Source organism: Cephus cinctus, unplaced genomic scaffold (genome assembly GCF_000341935.2).
Source record: "Cephus cinctus unplaced genomic scaffold, Ccin1 Ccin1_scaffold0880, whole genome shotgun sequence".
NCBI lineage: Eukaryota > Metazoa > Arthropoda > Insecta > Hymenoptera > Cephidae > Cephus > Cephus cinctus.
In genome coordinates, this window is record NW_014333462.1 from 128088 (window position 1) to 143183 (window position 15096).

At 41.7% G+C, this 15096-nt stretch overlaps 1 protein-coding gene across 7 annotated transcripts in view; it reads right to left on the reverse strand.

The window, feature by feature from the left end:
• Nucleotides 1–15096, reverse strand: part of LOC107271062 (CCR4-NOT transcription complex subunit 6-like) — a 330268-nt gene that overhangs the window by 72051 nt on the left and 243121 nt on the right. Inside the window, exon 1 of one of the 7 annotated variants that reach the window (XM_025088288.1) lies at nt 11926–12027. The exons of the other annotated variants lie outside the window; for them this stretch is intronic. The gene's annotated coding sequence lies outside the window, so the exon portion shown is untranslated. Of the gene's footprint in view, nt 1–11925; nt 12028–15096 lie in introns of those variants that run through there. 7 annotated transcript variants of the gene reach the window in all.

The window sequence follows — 15096 nt, forward strand, 5'->3', positions numbered from 1 at the left end:
ATCATAAAACAGCGAATACATAATCCAAGCACGAGGAACCATAATTCCTTATGAATATCATCAAGCGAGATTCAGATAACATGGACCAAAGTACCAAGGCAAAGCTAACCACAATCTTTATTAGATTGCAAGTAGTAAGACTGGTTATGTCACTCTTAGTTTTATGGTACAGAAGGATAAGAACGGCATACCACGTTGCATAGGACATACCCAGCACACAGTATACATATATAGGTATAAATACAGGCGAATCTCCATTCACGTACCGCGACCGCCCTATCGTTACGTAACGTGAAAATTGTTTCCACGGAAGATAAATCTCAATGAAAAATAAAATCCAGCAGACTGCAAATCTTTTTGGAATCCGAAGATCTCGAGGTACGAGAGTAAAACGTCATAAAACGTATTGAATACAGAGTCAGGATCCTGAGCGAATATTTCTTCAGTACGGACGCATACCGCGTGAAGTTGGCAAACTACCGCAGCAATTAGCTATTTAATCACTGTGGCACGTTGGGGCAGCTGGCGCATAAAAAGGATCTATAGATCCCGTCCGCGTGTAGACTTATTATTTTTTTTTCCCCCATAGTTTCTCAACAACTCGCATCCCCTTACATGGCTGCATAAATGCACGCAAGCTGCATGCTGTTTATTGCATAATAAGATGCATCGGCACGGGGTCAATTGATAATAGAATAGTTTGTTGCGCGTGGATCGGACCATTTTATTTTTAAATAATCATGCAGAAATCATGCTAAGTACACAGCAGCCGCGACCATAAGTCACATCTCCATGACTGGCAAGGAGTCTCATTCAGGCGGCGGTGGATGTGTTATTATGCAAATCCTTGGGCAAACAATTGCATCTGGCATAACCACTTGACTGCATCGCTCGATCTTACCTGACCGAGCGTAATGCCGAGAAATTGGAAAAAAAAAATTTCGCGCATCGGTACACACTGCATTTTCACTGCAGCGATCGGTTGGCTGTGTATATCAGCCCCGAGCTCGATTTCTTGCTCCGTTCCGGACCGCCCGGAATAATCTTGCAGTCGACTCGCACGGTGAACGAATCGCGACTACCGTGACTCTGGATATAAAACTAGTTTGACTTTTGAAAAAAAAAAAAAAAGAAAAAAAAATGAAAATCACCCATAACACACTCGGACGTTATTTCGAAAAATTCATTTTTTTTTAATTTTTCAATTTTTCGATACTCGAAAACTGTAATACGAAAACGATAGGATGCAAAGTGCATCCGAATTTCGATCCTGAAATGCATCCAGTACGGTAAACACGGATGATTAATGAAAGCGATAGACAACAAGCGATCAAATTGGGATTTACGTAAAAAGTAAAAAAAAAAAGGTTGTCATTAATCATCGATGGGAAAGAAGAGCATGAAAATATTTATACACGCTGGCTCTATCTTAATTGCGAAATATCGTAAAATCTCTCAGCATCCGTAATCCTGCTTCTCCGTTCCCCTCCTTCGTCTTCCGTTCCCGTCCTCTTATCGCGCGCACAGCCCATTATAATCGGACGTTAAAAGAACCGAAGGGAGGTAGAGTCACGCGTTGCACTTTCTGCAAGTGGCGCAGGTATTGCTGACTGGCTATTAAATGTCGTTATAAACAAGAGCGGTATTTAACTAACCGCCGACTCGGAATACGTGCAATTAAGCCGGCCACGATTTCCTCGAAATTTACGATACTGCCGGTACGGTATAGATTCGACGTAGCGCTCCGGCGCATGCGCAACTATTCACGGCAGAGTCTACGTATCCGGCGAACGAATCCTAACCCGAGTCCCCCCGGCCAGCATGCCAAATGACGTCGTCCACTGCGGCTAAACAGATAAATACTCCATTTAATACTTTGGCCGTTTTGCAATCAACTAAAAGCAAATTAAACTCGAGCGGCTGAAATCGATGCAAATGAATACCGGGTTCGCGTGTTGGTTATCGTAGGGGATAGGGGGGTACGAGAAGAAGGCGCAGGGGGGGGGGTAGAGGGATAACAAACACAATGTACCAAATATGCGGGGGATACAAAATGGTTCCGTTAATGAAGCAACGTACCCGAGATACCTGTGTATCCGCCATTATACATTTTTCCATTGACCAATTTTCTATAGAAAACGAGTTTACGTCAATATTTTTTTTTTACACCAATTTTTCATCCATTGCGCAACCGTGGTTCGGTACTGGTAAATTTAACGAATTTACAAATAAAAAGAAAAAATATTGGCATACCGGAGGATTAAAATAATTAATTACCCGTGATTATAATTATTCGTCGAATCGCACGTGCTATTCGTATGATTTTAGAGATTTTGAAAAATTGGCTGATGAATGAAAAAAATTTATTTTCACTTCTCATCGAACGTTCGTTAGCGTTAGGATGGGCGTATGCGCATATCTCACGTAGTAAAGTTCTCTGCAACGTCATAATGCCGGGCAGCGCGTGTGAATCTGATATGCCTGTTGCACTGGAAACTACATGCAACATATGTATTACCCTTAACGTGCTATCGCGTCATTAACAGCAGAACCCCCATAGATTGAGATGTGCTGTGGAAGTATCGCGCTGTGCATCTGGACCAAGCAATATAATCATAGCTCCTTACGAAGCGAAGGCAGTGCCAAGAAATAACGAAGATAGGTATGAACGGACCTTTAAGCGCGGACTAATTATCATTCCGAGAATATAAATTAATACGCGCAGAGTGAAGGAAGCGAGGAAATCATAAGAGATAAAGTAGAAAGCACAAAGTAGTCGGTAATTTTCGGGACTTTAGTATCGCCTTATATCCCACTTGCTTATGTAACGAAAATTCATCCGACAGGAAGAAAGCGTCGCGACTGCCTCAAAAGGTTAAGTCCGTCACGTAGATGATTTACATAAAGACCGAAACAATTTAGGTCCCTTGGAGGTATACTCCGGTGCTCTTATAGGCTGTATTAAAATAATTCTTATTTCCTGTTTATACCTTTTTTTTCGTATTTCATATTTCGATACATTTCGAAAATCTCATGTACGTAGAGAGCGTCGAGACTCGAGCCATCTCATAGTGAAAATGAAAATTTTTGAAAAAAAAGAAAAAAATTTGAAAATTTAATTTTTTCACCGTCACGACTTTACCGCTGTTACCATAACCTACGACTCTCGGGATGATTATCCGCATAACTACGCAAGTCAAATGACGCCTTTCCGAGAAGAGATATTTAATTAATAGCCGGCAACCAGCCGTTCGCCGAGCAGACACTTTGACAAGTGCGTGGAATGCGCGAGCCGGCAGTTAGCGTCCAGGCATTAAGCTACGTTCACACTGATGAGGATAGAGCAGCGTAAATCAATGCGCGCACACTGGCGCACCGTGAAAAACACATTAGCAAAAGACATTAGACACGGATACGTGCCTCTATGAAAAATAATAATAATATAACGCGCATGAGACTGGGATGCTGCTTATTATCACTTCGGTATAACGTACGCGACCACGTGGGCGAAAGATGATCGGATCTTCGATCGTAACCAGCTGGTCCCATGCCATCTCAATTTTCCGAATACGCAACAGGTCGTTAATTGGCGATCAGATTCTTTCGGATGAAATTGAAAAATTAATTTTTATTTCACATTCGAGATGATCCAGAGATCTCTCTTAAGTGATGCTGTGCGACTAGATTGCGTAACCGGGTGGCGATCTTGAGTAAACGGCGAATTGGTCCAGGCGAACGTGCCGGCTCGAAACTGTTTTTCAAAGGCAGCAAGAGTGGAAGCTTGTCATCGGGACCCAGGAACGTGGGTCCAGATGATCTTGACGCAGCCTCCGGAACGGCACCTTGGTCCATAGGCTCTCTCGTATGCAGCGAAGATATATGATTCCAAGAGATGCTGCGTATCACGTACCAGTTGATACGCCCACACGTCTTGCATGAGATGCGCGTGCGCAATGGACCCCTACCTCTCGCCCTTGCATACCTAACCAGCCCCATTATCGTACGTCATCCTTGCGTGTACTTTGCATACAAAAAGTGTGAGAGGCATTGTCAGGTAAATTGAGATATAAATACAAAGTGCGTAGCAACGATGCACGTGTCCCGTGATTCAAGGATTCATTGTAAGGGAGGAACGGGAGAAAAAAAATTATTAAATTTTCGAATTAATTCGACCGGATCGAAGATTGGTTTTAAGCAGTATTTAGAAAATTGAGAAAAAAAAACCGTCGAGATTGACTATTCTTTTTTTTCATACCGGTTATTAAATTTTTTTTTTTTCATCGACTGTACGAGATCATTGAAATTTTTTTTGGACCTGGCCGAACGGATCTTATAATTGTACGGTTGACACGATGTTTAATTGCAGCTGCGAACGGGGAACGAAGAATCGTAATTATCGGCGTTTTTAATCTCTCTGCAATTTTACGCTGGGCAATTCGCTTGCTGTAAACTAACCTATATGATCCCTGATGTCCGTCCTGTCTTGTCTGTTACTTGGCTGTCTAGAATGACGTGCCATTTTCCCTCGTGCAAGAGGCCAATGCCAAGGTCAAGATCATTGTCACATTTCAATCTGGTGAATGTACTGCCCACCAGCCATCGCGTACATACGTTAACATACGGATTACGTAATATCGTTTTTTTTTAACGTTATAAAATTTTTCTCGTATATATCCCGTGTGAACATTTCTTTTTCTGAGCAATTTTTACACATACAGATATATAAAAAAAAAAAACAAATAATAAAAAAATTTTTTTGGTCTACGATAAGAAACAGTCTTTGCTACAGTGATTATAGGAATTTTATTATTACGAAGGGTGTAAATAATAATCAGACGAGATAAGGCAGTGGAGGATTATCCAAGTAAATTTGAGCAGACGCACGGAGCGCGAATATACGACGTGATTAATATAAGGTTTAACGATACCTTCCACCAAGCGTTAGAGCGTTTTAATTGAAAGTTTAGAGAGCTCAATGGCTCTTATCGTTATCAGTTTGATTTAATCCGAAGATAATACAGGTGGTTATTTCGGCACATACAAGAAGAGCCGATCTACGTGATCACGAATACATAGAAATTTCGAAAATCAATTTCCGATGAAATAACGATTTTCGATTTAATATAAAATATCGATGTACACGTTGAAACTTTGTAATATCGAATTCCCTGGGATAACACCATATCTGCCGACAGGCACTTCCACCAGGACTGGTTAACTCTATCAGCAAGAATTAGTACAGGCAAATTGGTAGTTTCTGGACTGGTCAGTGAAATATTAATAACTAGGAATAATATTGGCACTGTACTAGTTACAGCAGAATTTCGTATTCCAGTCTCGTGTACGAAGCTCCAGTTACCCAACTGAGGTCGATTGGCCCGATGTAGGCAAAATTGGGGAATTATTATTATCATCGCAAATGAACAGACTGGAACGATATAGAAAACGAAAGAAATTTTTTGGAAAATTTTAACGATAATAAATCGTTCATCCTTCGCCTTGATTTTACTGGCAGGCCTGAAGTAGGTTTTATAGGACGCGCGATTACGCCCGACGAATGACGGTCCCATTCTCAAGGCGTAACGTCCCTTTGACTATTTTCACAGCGTCCAAGGCGTCCAATTTCAAGGGTTTTCGGGTTATTGTTATTTTACCTTCCACTTTCGAGAGTCGAGTAACGACGGACACGGACGGCAGAAATTGAAGAGTCCGGCAGTCGCTTTTGAAACAGTCGGACGTTGCTCGCCGACGAAGACAGGACGTGTTGGGAAATTCGTTCATTTACATAAGTGACCCTTACTCCTCTTCGACCCCCCTCCCGCCCTGGCCCTTCGCCACGTGGCCTGACCAGACCTTCGTCCAAACTTTGAGATTTGCTAGAAACTCCCTGGCGATGATGACCGGACGAGTCGACTGGATTGAATTAGGTGGTCAGGGGGCAGGTGGGCGACGCAGTTACATGATTCACGAGACGACCTTTGCCCTCGACGCTATCCTTATCTCCAGACATCAGATCAGCCTGGGCATTCACTGTCGGACATTGATAACTCGATTCGATCTGCATGAAGAGAGATTTAAAAGAGATGATTTTTTTTTACTGGATATGTTTCATCGAGGCAGCTGGTTTAATTTATAAAAAAATTTTTTTTAATGGAGAGACGAAACTTACTAATTGGACTGATGCAGATTTTATATAATTGGGGTAAAATTCCAATATATCGTGTGGGTGGAATTTGGGTATTTTTTTTTTTTTAACTGTTTTCTGATAAGACGGACTTTTCCCGGATTCACTTTTTCTCATACTGTCAGTTTCGAAACGTTCTAATAGAGCGAGCGAGAGAGTGAGAGAGAGAGAGAGAGAGAGAGAGAGAGCCCGTGCTGGAATATGGAGCCCCCAGCATCCCTTCGAACACGACGTCAATAGTGGTAGATTACATTCAATGTCAAACCTCTTTAAAGGCCCTCATGCGAAAACCTGATATCCAATGTATTCACTGGATATAACGAGATTAACAACATCGACAAGCACCATCCAGGGATGCTGGGCTTACGTCAGAGTTCAATTTAATTTTTATGTCCCTCGATACCGGGAAGGAATCATCCCCCGCGGATAGGAGATACCCACGTTTTTCATTACAACATTCGAGTGGGAGTCTGAAAGCTGAGTTTCGATTAGCCACCGAAAGACGAATGGACAAAAGTATGAGAAACAGGTAAAAAAAATTTCGAAATTCCCTCCATGCTTGGAATTACTGAAAAATGAATTTTTTTCGTAAAAAAAAAAAAAAAAAAAAAAAAAAAAAAAAAAAAAAAAAAAAAAAAAAATTTTAACAGAAAATCAATTTAATCTCAATACGGATATATTCTGGTATTCCTTAATTGGTCACGATCTCTACCAGCTCCGAAGATAAGAATATCACTGTATGCAACTGGCAGAGACAATCCGGTATTTCGATCTCACGAACAATCGATAACGGCTTACATGCCACGACTGTGTTTTAACGAAGAAGCCAAAGTTACGTCATACTTTTGACAATCCGTACGTCAACATCAGTTTTCCAATTTTTGAGCAAACAAATTTACTAAACATTACCCACTTTGATGCGCAATCTGAATTTGGACGTCGTATAACAGTCTGGAGGAGGAACGGTCGGATCTAATCTTCGCTTTCCACGCGTCCGGCAAAACCTAGTATCTCCCTTCCAGGAAAATCATAAACCTGAACGAAGACGCTTCCAGGCAGCATTAACCCCACTGGGTACAGTACCGACGGGCTTTCATAAGTAAATAAAAAAAAAAAAAAAAGTTGTACAGTAACTTTTGCAAAATCCCACATGCATTATTCCAACTCGTACGTTATTACAGTTAGTTATTTTTTTTTTTTTTAAATCATTTTCTCTCATGCAGCCACACCAACAAAGAAACATTGCTTATCTCGGTGCACAAGGATGTTCCTGGTATTTTTTCTGTTCTAAACTTGCAGCTTTACGTAATCTTTCTCGGAGATCAAATCGATCCAGGAACGTGTACCTGTCATTGGAGAAAACGTAGCACCGGGTCCGGCACCATATATAGTTTTTTTTTTCATATATATATATATATATATAAAACCATAAGGAAACTTGACAATCAAGAGAGGAAACAAGAACAGCAGGTTTAGAAAAGCAATTTTGTTCGTTGCCGGTTACCGGAATATGGTCGCCCTCCCCTCTCCCACGTTGTTACGTTTTAATGAAACTGCGTTCAGCCACCCCCTAGATGGCCACCCCTTTTGAGCTATGAACATTAATAGGCGTTATTATTTATCTATACAGCTTCTTCGTAATAGCAATGAAGGAAGAACGCTCTCGTCCCACGTGACCATTGTTCGTGCGCTTATATTTAAATCCAGCACGTGGGACGAGACGCGACAATGACGGGACACGAGCACACTAATTATCCATGATTTTTAGTAGACCAACGAGATGGTCCAGCGCGCTTGCGAGCGTGACACAGGGATACGGCTAAATTTATCTTGACATGCATAGCCGGTTGAGATGACTTTCGGGTCCTTAAATGGATGCAGGCCCCAGCCGGGATAGGATGCACCGAGACGATTGTGAAGTTAGGAACTCGAAATAAAGCGTTCCTTTCGCATCCGGCGGAGTTTCGTAGTTCCTGATTGTCTTTGTCAAAAGTTCCGATCATTTAACGAAATAAAGAGGGTATCGAAGAAAAACATAAAAACGCTAATTTCACGTCCAGCCGTGACTACGAGGACGGAGCTCTTATGCTGGAATTCAAAAAAATACGTGAATTTTACAAAAAGAATAAAATATACAGTGTATAATATATATGTATATATAAATATACACGTGCCGAAGTAGTCGTACATGGTGATTTATCTATTTCTTTTTTTTATGATTGATTGAAAATTGCTATTAAGTTTGTGTGTATATATATATATATATATATATATATATGTAGCCGTACGACCGATGGTTCGATTCCAAGGACGATTTTCTAAGGAATTACGTAAAGGAGTATCGATTCGAGGAAAGGAGGAAACTTTCTCGAGGACTTGGAACTCTCGAAACTAGTCGATTCGACGGCCAAAGACCGTCGATCCCGAGAACCGCAACGGATCCCGCGAAACTTTGGCATTTGATCACTCTCCAGGGCCGTCCGGTGGTTCGGAGTGATTAAAATACTTTGAAATTTAACGTAAAACTTTCTGGGCTGGATTAGCGGTTAATTGCTGTATTTCCTACTAGTTGCGGTAAACCGTCATTGATTTGCTCCTCTCTATGATCTGCCGCGAGTGGCTGATCCGCGCTACTCGGCTTTGAATAAATAATTATACCTGCGAACATCGGTACGAAGTATAGGAGTGCAGCTCCTATCGGTATTCCTGAACTTTCCAGGGCCGTAATATATATTACACTATGTATACGTATATACATGACACCCGGTATACCATATCTACGGCTGTAAACGCTTCTGTCTGGTAATTCAATTTGTTCCGTGTATTGTGATAGAGGACTATCAGGCGCGCCTAGTAGCTCATTAATGCCCTCTCCGAGATACGCATGGCCAAGTGCTTTTGACCAATTCGAAATATTGATTTTGAGCATTGATTATTTTCCGCTCGTAAATTCCGGCGATAACGAATGAATATTATCGAAGGAGAAATTTGGATGAGAAAAAAAATTTTTTTTTTTAACAAAACAAGCACCTCTATCGAGAATCCCGTATACTAAGTATTTGATGGTAAAATTTTTATTAAAATTTATTTATCGGCTTTGCAAAAATGTATTGGGGGAAAGTTGGGAAGTAAAGAAATAATTAAAAAATTTTATCGTCCCCAAAAAAGCACTCTCCTCCACCCGTTACACGTAATGGGGTCTGTACGGTATATATGTCGCCCACTCGAGCTTTCCGTTTCGTATCCTTGCGCATCGCTAAAGCCGGCATCATAAATGCGGCGTTTAGTGGCCATTGCAGCGTATTAAAGCGTCTCTCGGAAGCTCTTCTTAGTCTCTATTTTGCCGAGTGCGCTTTCAAGCTTGCGTGCTATCCCGCCTGATGTTAATCGGCCGTCATGAAACTCGTGGACTTGCAAAGCACTAAAGTTCCACGGTACACGTCTGCAAAGTACCAAGCGCCTCGCGGAGCGACGCCCCGCACTCTGCCGGTTAATAGCCTCCATGGTAGGGAAGATGAAAGAAAGGAGAAAAAAAAAAAAAAAAGAAATTAGAAAGAAAATGTTTTGAAAAATAACCCCCTACCTCCCCCTGTTTGTGTTTCCTGTCTCGACGGTGTCGTTCTCCTTCCCTCGTTTTTCCTGTGGATTTTTCATTCAACCCTGTGCACTTTGCGCAATGCATTATCCGCCGCAGTTTCCTGAGCCTCGTGCAAGCTCAGCCCGTCTCATCTGCAGGCATCTTCCGTGCCGCGTGAAGCGCGCGAACTGATTGAGGAAGATTGAGTAGGTTTATTATAAGATGAAATTGTACTTACCACGGGAAATTATGGTTGCTCGGATTAGGGAGCATGGTGTGGCTGAACGTGTCCGAAATCATTTGCGTCGCGGGCGATGATGCAAAATCATTTTGTCATTAGGAGGCGCGTGTGGGTTTTCTGGGGTGTACTGATTGAAGCGGAATCCCGAGTAGGCTCGGAAGATCGCGGCAAGAGTAATGCATCCAATTTTAAGAGCGAAAGGGAAAATCTTGGGCACTCGCCTGACAAGATAAACGACTTTGCCTTAGATTCGCCAAGGATCAAGAGGGTTGCGCGGCATTCGTGAATTAAGGACAGAGACGTTAAGTTACTGTGATTACTTGCAATTGCAGCTACGTGGGTTCGTTATAGGGGGAGACAAATTTGACATTTTGTTTTACTTTCGTCAAATCTATGTCTAATTGTTTCTCATTGGTGGATCGATCCAATGACGCTTTTATTGATCGAGCTTATCTCAAGTTTTACGTACAGGGTGCGCCGACCTAATGCCTTTCTAGTTCCAATTAGTGCGGACTGATCGGGGTGGAAAAATGTTCTTGCGGAGCTTCTTTTTTTTTTATTCAGAATCGACCCCTAATACGGGAGGGATTATTGGAATTTGGCAGAAAAAAAAAGCAGAGAATCGCCTGAGCCTAGGTTTGCTCGATAACCGTTGGGTGATAAGAGATTTTTAGTAGCTTAAAAGATATACCAGAGGGGTCTACTGGAGTGTCTGACGTTACTTTACATGTTAGGAATTTTCAATGAAAATTATTATATTAGATTGGTATGACGTAATGAGCGTTTAAACAGACGAACTTCTTTGAAAAATTTGTAAAATCCATTTAATGTAATATACAGCGTTTGGAATGACGATCTAGACTCCACGGAGGAAAATTGAAATGCCAAGGTGTATTACGTATTTCACGTTAGCAAGTAACTGTGCGGAATACCTTATAAAATAACCTACCTCGTATTACGCTAATGAAGAATTATAGAAAAAAAAAAAATCCTTTTCACATTGTTGCAAAATTGCAATGGTACTGCGAAATTGCGACAAAGGATGTTCGAAAGTAGTGCAAGATGAGCGATTCGTTTAATTCCTGTCGTCTTCGTAGATACGCGTTGAGGTGGGGCTATACATCTGTCCCCTTTTGTCACACATAATCTAGCGTGACCGAGAGTGCTCAGGTATCAAAGAAGAAACGACACGTATGACGAAGGCAAGTGACAGGACACATTTGTATTCGCCTCTTTAACGAGATAGAGACGTAGAGTTCGCGCAAGAAGACAGCCTGATGCGATAATGATGGACCAAAGGAAACTGCGCTATCACGTTAAACATGATAAACTTGTCGAGATAAACCGGATCAGATACAGAAGCCTTTTTTTCATATAGAATGGATGGTGCACAGGTTCAGATAAAATTTTTTTTTGTTATAAACGAGATCGCAGAGATGTAGCTGATTCTTTGAAGCTAACGATGCGTTGCACAATCAGTGACAATAGGTCCTGAAGAAAGGTGAATGTGGAGCTTAGCTGATGCTATTAAATGTGCGTTGCGTCTATTGCAAAAAACCTGTTTTAAATGCTCATTAATCTACCTCGCTTTGATTTTCAATTGAAATTCTCTGTACTGGAAGGTGCATGCAATTTCACGAGTTAGATGTTCCTGGCATTTGCCGTTACAGCCAATTACTATAGGTTTAACGACGAATTTCTATGAACGAGGCGTAAACGTAGCGAATGTAGGGATATGGCCTGTGAATAATCAAGAGAATGCGAAATTCTCAGTGGCTCGCATCGGTGCATACTAGAATATGTGATTAGTTAGCTGGCATTACATAGAATTGTTACGTAGTAGTAGTAACAGCAGCAGAAGCAGAAAAAAAGTTGTTACTAAAACTCAATAGCCATACAGTCTACGAGTGTAACCTTACTCACCGGTTTGACTACACCAGGTTCCCTAACGTTGCAAAGCATTGTTAATGGCACAGCTTCTTCTCATTGCATAATACTAAACTACACTTGAAGCACATCACTTGCACATTTTCACATAAAGTTTCATCATATTTGCACGCATAATGCATATTATAAAACAATGTTTATCGAGCGTTCCGTGACAGACGAGAGACGGGCGCCATGTTTGTCGCGCATGCGCACGGCGCTCCACTCGTCCGTTAATCTTACTTACGATCGGCGTTGTTCACCGAGAATATTGGCTGCTACGATGATTGCCATTCGGGTCTCCACAGATCGAAATTACACGCGGTGTGTAGAAAATTTTACAGCTTCCTTGTTGGAGGGGATTGTGTGTAAGCTTTTACGACTTCACAAGTAAGTGCCGTGTACGAGTTTCGATAGAAGAAAGGATACGAAAATAATGGTCAATATCCACGCAGATATAAACGCCCGTGTCCATCGTCCTCAAATCTTTCGAGAACCGACGTCTTCCCGTCTATCGTCGGACCTTCACGAAACTATTTACAACGCATAAATTCGTCCGGTTAACATTCCTCTTGCAAAGCGCTTCTACTCCGGCAAGATTTACTTCCACATCGTTAAATCGCAGCCAACCCTAGAAGCCATAAAATTCCATACCGGCATACTCCTGCTCCTTCGTCTCCTTGCGAACTGGAACTTTCAAGACACGCGTGATTCCATATCAGGAGACAACTGGATGAAAGCTACGAACGCAGTGTCTTCAATATTTTTCAAGTACGTTCATAATTACGAATTACGCAAGGCGATCAAGGTGGGTTCGTTCGACGGGCAATCTCTTTGCTTCACGCCGACAATTCTATGGGTGCCAACGGTGAGAATGGTTACATAGTCTCTATGCGTGTACTACATATATATATATACACAAACGAATTATATTAACATCATACACATCTGAACACAATGCCACAGTCCTATGTTTCATTTGCTACACAGCCGCGTCATCATCAAGTCATATTTCACGACTTATGGTAATTACGAACTACCACCCAGGAGTTGGGCTCACTGTGACGTACAAATTGTCCAGATACGCATTGTGCACCGGACTCTGCCACGAGCTATGCGCTTTACATTGCGTCTACAGCGCGTTAATGCCTCGACGTATAACTGGAATGCATTTCCTCCAACTTCTTTTTCTCCAGGAACATTATTTGCCAATACAAAATAATCGTAGCTGCTGGAATTACAAGAGAGGTGCTTTGGTTTCTTTAACGATTATTCCCAGTGCATCGGATTCATGGTGCTGCTTGTTGTTTTCGTTTGAGTGCACGTGCACTGCTGCACAGTATACGTATACACATAGAGTCTAACAAATGCTTGCAGTACTGCAATTGATTAGAGAGCACTATCCATTGATTTGCTGCAACTCCACTTTCTGTTAATTCTATGCATTAGTAAGTCTGTGGTTAAAACTTTATACGTTGTATCAGATTTTTCATGGGCACAAATGTATCATGGAAACTGCAGCGCTTAAGAAAAACAACTTGTATACTAATGCCAGACTGGCAGTCATTTGACGAAGTCTTGGCCGCGTCTTGTCTCTAGTGCACTTGGAAAAAACTCTTATACTGTCCTCAGGTCGTACCCAGCAGGCAGAACGTAAGTTAGATTGGCGGCAGCGCTGAAACGTACGCTCGGGCAAACAGCTCGTTAGAAGTCGACTATAGCGCCGCGGCACGGCGTACACAGAAAACACCCTTTCTGCCGTGTCCAATGGCCTATCAAAGTTTCCACGTGACATTTCATTCCCGTATACCCGATGAACTATGACCTCGAGACATTTTTCAAAATTGGCACCGCGTCGCGAAATGGACGAATAAAAATTTGAATGAAAAACGATTAAGAAGAAATTCTTTTGAAATTCTCCATCGCTCAAGCTCTGCCACGCTGTGCACCCTCGGCCTGTATATTTTTACGTAACGGTTTTTAGTCGCGCGTTTAAATGGTCGTACGATGTAATTCGTTGTACGACGAAATGGAAGAAGGCGCAAAAAGAAAAAATATCTCGACAATAACAAGTTGGTTCGAAGTAGCGCGGTGTAGCTGGCATATCGCTCATCTTTCTCGGTAGGTATATAGTGTATACGTGTATATACAGATATACAAGACGATTCTGAGTTCCCTGTAAAGTCATTCTAGTATTGCGACGTGACGACCATTGTGAGTGAAACTTTATCGGCTTATCCATGACGATTTTTACGAATCGTAACGAGTTTAACAGGGGAATCCCGTTTTGTCGTGCGACAGCAAGACGATTTATCTTACTGATATAAAGTGACATCTCGCGAGAAACATGCCCCATCATTTGTTAGTGACACGGTGAATCGAGCGAGAACGACAATGGGTCCGGTTAGATGCCTGCTGAGTCTGCTGTTTGCCTAAGGATTTTTATCGATGCAAATCCCCGTAACGTTTATGGGAAACGTTGTTGGCTCCAATGGTAATCAAAAAAATATTAACGGGGGCGTCTTATGATTTACCGTACGTTCCTTAGTTCTGAACTGGGATGCAGATCACGCACGAGGATGAGAATCTTACCTGAAACAAAGTAACGAGAAATATCGTTTAACAGAAGTTTCTCATAAGGTACAGTAGAGTCGTGTATAGTTACGTCGGTGCATGTACCTGATGCATAATCAAATCGTGAGATTAAATTACTAATGAAAAAATTTTATATATTTATATATATATATATTTTTTTTTTTTCAAAATTTACATGATTTCGTTTCATACGTAGTAAATGACGTTTTGGAATTTTTCCTGTCACTCGGCTATAACGTGCACGAAGAAATTGAAACCTGCACGCCGATATATTGGTACCAGTGGCAGCGAATCTTTTCAGTTGTACGAGAAACGAGAAAACGATCGATCGTACGTGTTTGCAAGCCGTAGCGTGCCGCTTTGCAAGCATGCAGCGTTTTTCCCCTAGTCGATCTAAAATTCATACCGAGCTTCGCGCTCTCTGTTATTTAATAATGCTTCAACCTATCCAATCGCTGGTTTGCCGAGTTTCTTTAAACGAAATGCATACATCAAGCCACGCGTAATGGGCATAAGCGCTACTTCGATCACTGCATACAGATTGTGAAATTAATCTTCGTCCTACGGCCGGGC